The sequence below is a fragment of the Trichosurus vulpecula genome, chromosome 4 (genome assembly GCF_011100635.1).
Source record: "Trichosurus vulpecula isolate mTriVul1 chromosome 4, mTriVul1.pri, whole genome shotgun sequence".
Lineage (NCBI taxonomy): Eukaryota > Metazoa > Chordata > Mammalia > Diprotodontia > Phalangeridae > Trichosurus > Trichosurus vulpecula.
This window is the reverse complement of record NC_050576.1, coordinates 390649790-390661173: the sequence shown is the minus strand read 5'-3', so window position 1 is coordinate 390661173 and position 11384 is coordinate 390649790.

Genomic DNA, 11384 nt, shown 5'->3' with positions numbered 1-11384 from the left:
TAGGTGGCACATTGGATGAAGTACTGGCTATGAAGTCAGGAAGACTATCTTCCTGAATTCAAATCTGGTCTCAGATACTTACTAGCTGTGTGACCTTGTTTGCCTCAATTCCCTATCTATAAAATGATCTAGAGAAAGAAATGGCAAACCCTTCCAGCATCTTTGCAAAGAAAACCCCAAATGGGATCACAAAAAGTTGGACATGACTGAATAAAGAAAATGTTAATTAAAAACTTATGCAAAAATTTTTATTTTTTTTTTGAAATTTGTTGCAATCTGTGTCTGTTGAGGGAGTGCTCACACCCATGAAATAATGGCTTTTTTTAAGTTAGACTATGCCGGCTTTTTGGAAGTTTTTTTTTTTTACTTCTACTGAGTTTTATAGTAAACAGAAACTCTTAAATCTTCTTCACAAGAACTGAGATTAAACTATGTCATTCCCATTCTCTACTTGTACAACTCATTTCTTAACCTTATTGTATTTTTTTTACATTTATCCCTATTTTAATTTGCTTGCTTTGGCACCTCATTCCAGGAGATTACTAAGAATCCTGCTTTCTTTTGTTGTTGATGAGTCTTTTCAGTTATGTCTGACTTTTTGTGATCCCATTTGGGATTTTCTTGGCAAACATAATGGAGGATTTTGCCTTTTACTTCTCCAACTCATTTTACAAATGAGAACACTGAGGCAAACAGGGAAAAGTGCCTTGCCCAGCTATTAAGTGTCTGAGGCCAGATTTGAACTCAGGGAGATGTCTTCCTCATTCGAAGCCCAGGGCTCTAACCACTTTACCACCTTCATCATTCAGTAAATCCCTCTTAGTTTCCTATCATCCACAAATTTGATACACTTTCCCCAGTCTTGGTCCAAGTCAATAATAAAACTTTAAGCAGGATAAAGCTCTGTACCCCATCATTAGAGGTTTCTCTCCATCCAGCTGTTGATTACTGATCTTTGAACATGGCCATTCAACCAGCTGGAATTCACCTACCAGTATATTTCTCCATCTTGTTCTCAAAGACCTCAAAAGGTTTCTCCATTTGGGAAACTTAACAACATGAAGTGAAATAGCAGCAATGGGGGGGGGGGGGGGGGGGGAGGGGTGGTCATTGGACTTAAGTCTAGATTCTGCCTCTGATGAGGCACCTTGGATAAACTTCTTCCCCACCCAAGGCCTCCTTTTCTTCATCTGTCTAATGAGCAGGTTGAAATAGATGGCCTCTGAGATCCTTTCAAGCTCTCAATTTACAATTCTATATAAATGTAAGGTAAAGCGGGATCCTTCTTATTTGGACAATACTGAAAATGTTCTACTGGGCAAGGAGTAAAACAGAGGAATAAGCAAAAGCAAATAAAGGGCATGTTGGCATTACATCTTATCATGTTGCCAAACATTTTAATCCTATTCTCTATGTTGGCATATTAAGGAAATTATATTCTGGGAAAGAAAAAAGGTCTCAGTAAAAATATAGCAACTTGGCTTCCTTCCTAGGGAAAAGACTCAAAGACCGTATAGATTAATGGAAGGAGTGGGAACCTTCCCATTGCACACAGAAGAGGCTCTGAATACATAAATGCCACCTTGTTCTCTGATTCAACTTGGCTTTCTTATTTTTTGTTTGCTTAATTTGACTGTTTTATTAAATGCCAAGTAAACTTGTCGGGTTTGATTTCAATGCATAAAGTATATCAAAGGGGCAGCTAGGTGGTGCAGTGGATAGAGCACCATCTCTGGAGTCAGGAGGACCAGAGTTCAAACATAACCTCAGACACTGAGCTGCGTGATCCTAGGCAAGTCCTTTAATCCCAATTGCTTCAATAAAGGAATGAGTAAATGAATAAATAAGAAAGAATCTCCAAAATAATTAAGTTTATTAATAGTTTTTCAAATATTCCTTCATTTGAATTCTTTGTCCATTCATTCTTATTCATCTGTGCTCTTTTTAAAAATAAATTAACTATAAAATAAATTATTATAAAATAAATAAAATATAAAATATATAAAATATAAAATAAATAAATTTATTTTTAGTTTTCCACATTCATTTCCATAAGTTTTAAATTTTCTACCCCTCCCTCCCCTCCTTCAGCTGTGCTCTTATATGGCCCTGGGTAGTGTGTGTTTCTGTTCTCCAACATGATTTCTATGTTGAGCTGCAGGGTATATATGTGGTGGCATCACCATGGGCAAGGGCAAGCACTGGCATTTTTAAGTGGATAATAGTGTGGAGGAAGGGCAGATTGGGGCTATAAAAATAAATGCCTGTTACCTGGAAGATGAGGTGTGATGGATTGGTGGATAGTGACAGATATGAAAAATGACCATCAATAACAGCAAAGAAAAAATTAAAAGGAAGTACAGAAAAATATTACAAACAGACACAGTAATTTGCATTACTATTTGGTTAAATGAACATTTCATGTATAAATATATGTATATTTATTTGAAAGTTCTGCAATCGTATTTTATTCTTTCTTGTTCTTTGTACCTTGAAATTCTTTATGTGTATCAATGACAACTTTTTTCTTAAAAAAAGAAAATTAAAAAAAATGAATGTGGAAAAAGCATAGAGCAGAAGATGGCAGGGATTCCTTGTGGGTAGGAAGAAACTGAACAGAATAGGAAGCCACACAACTCAAGCATTCCATGACCTCATTAGTCAAGTTTTCTTCATGAAGTTCCATGAAGAACAAGAGATGAAAACAACAGGAAGAGTTCAACCCTGGAAAAGTTTTCAAGAACCCGCAGAGGAAAAATCAAATTTTCTTCTTTAAGAGGCAACGAGGTGGCACAGTGGGTAGAGGAATGGACCTGGAATCAGGAAGACATGAGTTCAAATCCAGCCTCAGACACTTACTAGCTGTGTGACCCTGGGCAAGATACTTAACTTCTGTTTACATCAGTTTCCTCATTTGCAAAATGGGGATAAACACTACACTGCCCACCCATCCCCAAGGTTGCTGTGAGAATAAGATAAGTATCTGTGAAGTACTTTGCAAACCTTAAAGTGCTATATGTTGTTGTTTCGGTTGCGTCCAGCTCTTGGTGACCCCATTTGGGGTTTTCTTGGCAAAGATACTGCATTGATTTGCCATTTCCTTGTCCAGCTCATTTTACAGATGAGGAAACTGAGGCAAACAGAACAATATAAGTACTAGCTATTCCTTAGGGGAGGGGGCAAAGAGGAGGCACTCCTCCTGGAACAGTCAAAAATGGTACATGGAAAGGTCAAAATGAACAAGATGGCATATCCTTATCATTTTCTTTATATAGAATCCTATTCCTTTTATAGCATAGAAGAATTCCTGATCACCAAAACCTGTCTTAAACCTATTGTATTGAATATCATTTAATTGAGCATTAAAAACTCAAAGAGGGTAACAGCCCTGAAAGTCTGCACCAAGGGGAGATAGGGGCAGGATGTACAAACAGATAGATTCACTGGGGTGGAAAATGAAGGGAAGCGACCAGTGACCCCTGCTGTATCCCCGATTAAAAGAAACACGTGCAACAGAATCCCAAACCCCCTGCACCTGCACAGTAAAATAAACAAAAACTGCCAGTTCCAAAACACAAGCCTGATTATTTACCACATGGTACTCCTGATCACTGCATCCCAGCTATGCATGAAGGCAGCAGGATACCCAGAATACCCAGGAAAGACATTAATTTGACTAGCTTTAGAAATTCTATTTTCTCTTTATGAAGCACTGACCTTTAGCCTTCAGACCAGCATCAGACTAAAGAATTCAATCAAGAAATCCTCAGAGGTATCTGTTCAGAAATGGGGTGGCTTTCAATTTTAAAGCTATTCTAAAGTTAGATAATTCAAAAGTAGATGAATTAACAACAGACTCTACAGCAGTTTTGCCTTATCATGTGGTCCCAGAGGGGTACCCTGTTGGAGATCTGGCTTGCTATGCCTGGGCAACTCCTTTGTGTTATTGCCCTGCTGTCTTATCTTCAGAAGCCCCTAATGAAATACAGGAAAATTACCATCACAAAGAAGAGTCTATGAAAGTGAATTGGTAGGTGGAAGGATCAAATGGACAATTCATTCCTAAACACAGCAGCTAGTCACAATTAAATGCATTGGCTGTAAGAACAAGGTTGTATGTAGGACGGTAGCACTTAAACCTCATCCAGAATCATTTAGTGCATGTGGCACATTTTTAATGAATTAGAACCCTGCAGGTCCTCCTAATGCTAAGACAAGTGGGTGCTGAAGCCTAAACATTTGTAAGAAGAATGAAAACTGTACCTTGTTTCTTCTGACTCTGTCTGAAAGAGCTGCCTGCCACAAACCCCTCTCTGCTGAACTGTGATTCTCCTAGAATGCACTTGGAAATACGTGTGAAAAAATGCCTGTGATTGTGAATTGCTAGAAAGTCACAATGGCATCCCAATTAGTCATAGGTGGAACAGATAATTTTGTGGGACAAGGGATATCAATAGATCCTTCTTACCCTGTTAAACTCTCCCCTCCCAGAAATGTCACCATTTTATCTTGGTTCCCATGGATTAAAGAATTGTCGTTTAATACAAATGGACAAATAGAAAGCAACAACTAAACCAAAAGCATTTATTTTATTTCATTAAATAGGTGTTTATTATTATCTTTAGGTTTTATATTACTTAGATTTCCCCCTATACTTGTCTCCTCTGTCCAGAAAGCCATCTCTTATTAAAAAAAGAACTTTTAAAAAAAAGATAGAGGATAAAAATTGTTTTTACGTGTAACTGAGAAAAAGTAAAATATTACTTTACAAAAGAGAATAAAGAGAGAAAAAAACTCAGCAAAACCAATCAATTTATTTCTAAAAAATCTGCAGTATTTATAATGATCTGCACCTGTGAGCCCTCCACCTTTGCAGAAAACTTGGGGGAGGTGTTTTCTTATAACTTTTTAGGGCCAATCTTGTTCATTTTATTTTACAATATTCATTTTCTATTATTTTGTAATGGTTCTTTTCATTTACATTGTTGTAATCATTATGTATATTGTTTTCTTGGATCTGCTTATTTTATTTTATATAAGTTCATTAACCCTTTCTTTTCCATGTTTCTCTGTATTCATCACATTTATCATTTCTTATAGCAAAGTAATATTCCATTCTATTCATGCATGTACCACAATTTTTTAGCCATTCTACAATTGATAGGTATCTACCTTATTTCTAGTAGTTTGCTACTATGAGAATATCAACATAAACATTTTGGGGTGTGCGGAGCCTCTCTTTTTGTCAATGACTTCGTTGGGGTGTAAGCTTAGCAATGTTTAGGTCAAAAGGTATCTACATTATCACTTTATTTGCAAAAATCCAGGTATTTTCTGGAATGATTACAATAATCCACAGCTCTACCAATAATGCATTACAGCTCCTGTCTTTCCAAAACCCTTCCAATATTCTAATATTGGACTTCCGGAATCCGAGATGGCAGAGTAACCAGTAAATCACTCTCACTCTCTCTTACTGACTTTGAAAAACCCAGAAAATACCACCCCAGGAAAAATTCTGGAACAGTAGAGCCAGCAGAAAGATGGGGTACAGCAGTTCTTTAGCTCAGGAGGCTTGGAGGATTAATAGGAAAGGTCCCTTTTGCTGTGGCTAAAGGGAACCAGTACAGAACGGGAGGTGTCCAGGCAAGCCAGCAGCAAGCCCCACTTCAGCAGGCCAGCAGGAGATCCTGAGCCCCAGGGTGGTAGAACAGGCAAGCACCAATACTAGGATCCCCAAGTTCCTTTGCCCAGCCAGCTGAGCCTGCCCATACTCTAGCACAGCCTGTGGAGAGGAGGAGACCTCCGGTGGCCAAACCACCCCTCCCCCACACCTCATGCCACAAGCTTCATTGTAACCCTGGGGAAACACAGAAAGACTTCACCTAGCCTCAGCAGACACCAGCCAGCTCCAGCTCAGCACCGGGTAAGCCACAGCATTATATAGCTTCCAGCTGCCAGAACCAGAGGACCTACAACACAAAGCCAGTAGCCAGGTCCCTAGACCCCAGCACAAGAAGCATGGCCCAGAGCCCCTGTGCCCCAAAAGCAGAGATCCACTTTAAAAGCCAGGAAAAAGGCAATCGTGATGAACAAAAAGCAACTTAGAAAAGCAAAGACCTTAGATTCTTATTATGGAGACAGGGAAGGACAAAATATGAATTCAGAAGAGGACAGCATTGACACTATACCCACATCTGAAACCTCAAAAGGGAATATTAACTGGTCTCAAGCCCAAAAAGCATTCTTGGAAGGGCTTAAAAAGGATTTTAAACATCAAATTAAAGAGAGAGAAGAAAAAATAATCAATTCCTTTAAAAATAAAAATGACAAAATAGAAAAAAATTAACTGAAGAAAACAACTCCTTAAAAAGTAAAATCGGCCAAGTGGATGAGGAGGTACAAAACACAACTGAAGAAAACAATTCATTAAAAATTAGAATGGGGCAAGTAGAACCTAATGACTCTATGAGGCATCAAGAATCAGTCAAATAAAATCAAAAGAATGAAAAAAATAGAAGAAAACATGAAATATCTCATTGGGAAAACAACTGACCTGGAAAATAGATCCAGGAGAGATAATTTATGAATTATTGGTCTACTGGAAAGCCATGATGAAAAAAAGAGCCTGGACAGTATCTTCCAAGAAACCAATATTCTAATATTGACTATTCACATCTTTTGGAATTTGTTTAGGAAAATCCTCAGGGTTGTTTGGATTATCAACTCTCTTATTATTAGTGATCTGGAGCTTTCTTTCATATGGCAGTTAAGAGTCTGCAATTCTTTTGAGATATGTTTGTGAATATCTTTTGACTACTTATCTATTGGGAAAATGGCTTTTGTTTTTATATATTTTTGTTAATTGTCTATATATCTTAGATATCAAACTTTCATTTGGGAAATTTGATACAAAGATTCTTTTTCCTCAGTCAATGCTTCCCTATCTAATCTTAGATGCATTAATTTTGTTTGCGCAAAAGCCATTCAATTTCATATAATCAAAACTATTTTTCTTTTGTAATTGCCTCTATCCCTGGCCAAAGAGCCTTTATTATGTGCTTACTATTTGCCAAACACTGTCCTAATCACTGGGGATACCAAGAAAAGTAAAAACAATTTCCTGTGATCAGGGAGGTCACCTTCTAATGGGAAAGACAGCATGTAGATAACTAGGTACATACAAGATATGGGCAGCTAGATGACAGTGGATAAAGCACCAGGCTTGAAACTCATCTTCATGAGTTCAAAGCCAATCTCAGACACTTACTAGCTATGTGACCCTGGACAAGTCTCTTAACCTTGCTTACCTCAGTTTTCTCTTCTGTAAGATGAGCTAGAGAATGAAATGACAAACCACTCCAGTATCTTTGCCAAGAAAACCCCAAATGGGGTCATGAAGTGTCAAACATTGGTCTCCTGAAGAAGATTGGATTTGAACTGAGTCTCACAGGAAGGCAGGAAAACTAAAAGGTAGAAGTGGGGAAGGAGGGCATTCCAGACACAGAGGACAGCCAGTGCAAAAGTAAGTACAAGAGCTGGAATGTCAAGTCTGAGGAACAGCAAGCAGTTGTTGGATTGCAGAGTACATGGAGGGAAGAAAACTATTGTTCTGTCATTTCAGACTCTTTGTGACCCCATGTGGGGTTTTCTTGGCAAAGATACTAGAGTGGTTTGCCATTTCCTTCTCCAGCTCATTTACAGCTCATGAGGAAACTGAGGCAAACAAAGTCAAATGACTTGCCCAGGGTCACACAGCTGAGGCCAGTTTTGAACTCATGTTCTCCTGACTCCAGTCCCAGCACTCTATTCACTGTGGCACCTAGCTGTTGCAAAGTAGAATATAAGAGAATTGAAAGGGCAGGAACAGATTGTGAACAGCTTTAAGTGCTATACAGAACCTGGAGTTACCTCCAGAAGTTACTGGAGTTTATTGAGTGGGGGGCATGGTTTTGACAACAATGAAACCTGTGATTTAAGGCAATCACTTTAGCAACTGAGTGAAGGACGGATTAGAGTGAGGAAAGACGAGACAGGGAGATCAATTAGAAGTCTCTTGTAACCTATATGCTCTAAGATGTTTAAGGCAGCTCTCTTATTGGTGGCAAAGAACTGAAAAGTAAGAGGAATGGCTAAACAAGCTGTGCTATATGATTATGATGTGCTATAAGAAATGATGAGCTCAGAGATCTTAGAAAAACATGGAAAGACCTGCATGAAATAATGAAGAGTGAAATACACATAACCAAGAGTACATTATATATAATAATGACAATATTGTTTTAAGAATGACTTTGAGTGAATAAGTTATTTTGACTATTATAAATACTCAAATTAACTTTAAAGGACCTAGGAACGAAGATGCTTTCTGCATCCAGAGAACTGATAAATAGAAGTTATATATAGAATAATTTTACACATGTATATATTTATATATACCTACCTGTGTCTAATGGTAGCCATCTCAATGGAGGGGTGGGAGGGTAGAAAAAAAAAGAAATCTTATTATATATTTGAAATGAATAGGAAGTTGTGCGTAGCAGATTTGCAGTTTCATGTGCAATCATCTTTTTAATTGTGCTATGTTATGGAAATGCTTGTTTTATTCCATAAATATGTATTAATGTAGCATAAAAATGGGGGAAGAAAAAAAGAAGCCTCTTGTTAGTAGGCGAGGTAAAAGGGAAGCTATATGGTGCAGTGGATAGGGTACTAGCCCTGAAGTCAAAAGGACCTGAGCTCAAATCCAGCCTCTGACATTTATTATGACCCTGGGCAAGTCACTTAACCCCCATGGCCTTTAAAAAAAATAGTCCAGGTAAGATTTTATGATGGTCTGTATTAGGGTGGTAGTTAGGTGGACATATGGGAGATATGTTGGCAGAATAGACTCTTAGCAAAAAGAATTAGATAGCAAAAATACCTCTCTCAAGAAGGGAGAGGCCAAAAAACAAAACCAGGAGGAGGAGGAGTGAGAATTTACCAAGTTTCTGTATCAGTTTCATAGCATCATCTTTTCTCCACTGCCTTGGCTGGTCCCTGTTTCATGCTCTGACATTTAGTCCCAGCTTGTGTGTATAGGCTAGGGCAGGGGTGGTAGCTCCCTATCTCCTTAGAGCGGCAGCAACTCCTTTCTTCTCCCCTCATGGTGATTAGGCTCTCTCAAAGCTCTTTATGTCTTCCCCTCAGTGAATTTACTCACTTCTCCCTTCTCACAAGTTTATGCTGGCCTCTAGGATGGGGCAAAAATAACCTCAAGGGTTATGTGTAATTTATGTCCACCAAAACATGCCAGTCTCCAATATCCTACCACATTCTTCCCTAAAATCAGGAATTTTGAAGTTCCTCAAAAAATCAGCTTCAGTATACATCACAATATCGAAATAAACATTAACATTTGGAAAAGCTAGGATAATTAACCCAAAGTCCCAGGTGTCCCGTTATCTCAGGGTGTCAGCAAATATGCATCAACAATGTATGCAATAGACTAAGTATAAAGTATCCCTAGATAGGCTGCTTCAATTACGGTTCTTAGTATAGTGCCCAACACATAATAGGGACCTAATAAAAGCTTGTTTGCTGATTAACTACAGGCCTAGGGACATGGTGAACATGTAATATGTATGTAAAACAGTATATGTATATCCATAGAACACAAGCAAATAAGCACAACAGCCAAACAAAAGTCAGCTGATAACACTAGTAGGTTTACAAAATAGTAAGACATGCAAAACAACAGCATATACGCAAATGAATAACAAAATTATGCCTAATTACTTAGGTAATACAACTACAATACATGCATAATACTAACACAAATGTAAATAAAGATAACGAAAAATAATTTTAGAACGCATACTCAAAACATGTAGTAATTAACACGTTCATCAGTGAACATATGCAATTACTTGTAAGATACTCAATGTCCTACGATAGATGCATCCAAGGATCTTCTTTAAAAATGCCGCTTTTCCTCTGACAGATAACACCTTAGTTATTATTATTCATTAGCACCTTAATGTGAATTAAGTGTATGACAACATTCTCCTGCCTATGAGAGGAAAGCATAGAGGAAAAGGGAAACTGTGATGGAAGGAAGGAGGTGAAGGTTGAGAAGCCTCTGTGGAGTATCTCTTGCATTCAGGTCAGACACCAGATGCCAGTGATGCGGGCAGGAGAAACGAAAGTGGAAAGTTGACCAAAGAAGAATCTGATATTTTAACCATGGCCACCTCTGACTCTGGATAATCATGAGAGTCGATCTCTTCTCAATTCTCTTCCCATTCTCCAAAGTAGAGGAGGTCGTTGCTGTTTGTCCTTCATGGTCAGAGGACCAAAATGACATCAAGATACCAGGGTCAACATACAATGTGTTCAACTGTAGTTTATCAGGTCAGTATGAGCTAAGAAGGCCCTACCTACTATTTGTGCCAGGCACAAACAGTCCATTCTATGAACATTTGGGATGTAAATGTCTCTAAACTTGCACATCTCGAGGTTTTTTTTGAGCTACTTTAATTCTGCTTTGCTCATAGAGCATAGTGCCTTCTTTGATGCAGACCTGTCCTGCTGGGCGGTCCTGTGCCAGTGCCTCCCATGTCTCACAGTTGATATCAGAGTTTTTCAGAGAGACTTTGAGACTGTCCTTGTATCACTTCTCACCTCCATGTGGACAACTGCTTTATGTGAATTATCCTAAAATAGTCTTTGAAAAAAGAGTAGAGGAGATACAAATGGGAAATATCAAAGCCCTTCCTAGAGATAAAAAAGAACTATCAGAAGACAAGATACTCCAGGAGTGAGGAAAGAATAGCAAGGAACAATAGCCACTTTCCCCTCACCCTTTATATATCACTTCTTTAATTGCACACTTACTGATTTCCTAGCTCATTCTCTATATCTATTATTCCAAACCACTTACTTTTCCTTCAGTTCCTCAGTGGTACTCTGACACATCAACAGGAAGCAGAATACCTAGCTTAGTACTTCAATGAGAAAATTGAAGCCATTCAGTGGGAGCTCTTTCAGCCCTACCCCCTTCCATTTTTCTCATGCCTCATTAAAACTAATCACTTTATCCTTTCGCTTAGTATCATTTCCTCTTATGTCTTCCAGGACCTTGATTCAAAAATTATCCCTTCTCTCCTCACGTATCTTCAGTTTAATCTCTTTCCATAGGCTTCTTCCTATCTGCCTACAACATGCTCAGGTATCCTAAAATAGCTACCAATCAACCTTATTAAATCATACAGTTACAACCCCATCTCTATCTTCCCCTTTATTGCCAAATTTCTTGTGTTGGGGTTTGATCAAGGGAGTTGCCTGGTCAAGCTAATGAGCTTACAGCTTACTTCAGTTCTACAGAATGAATGTATATATCCAAT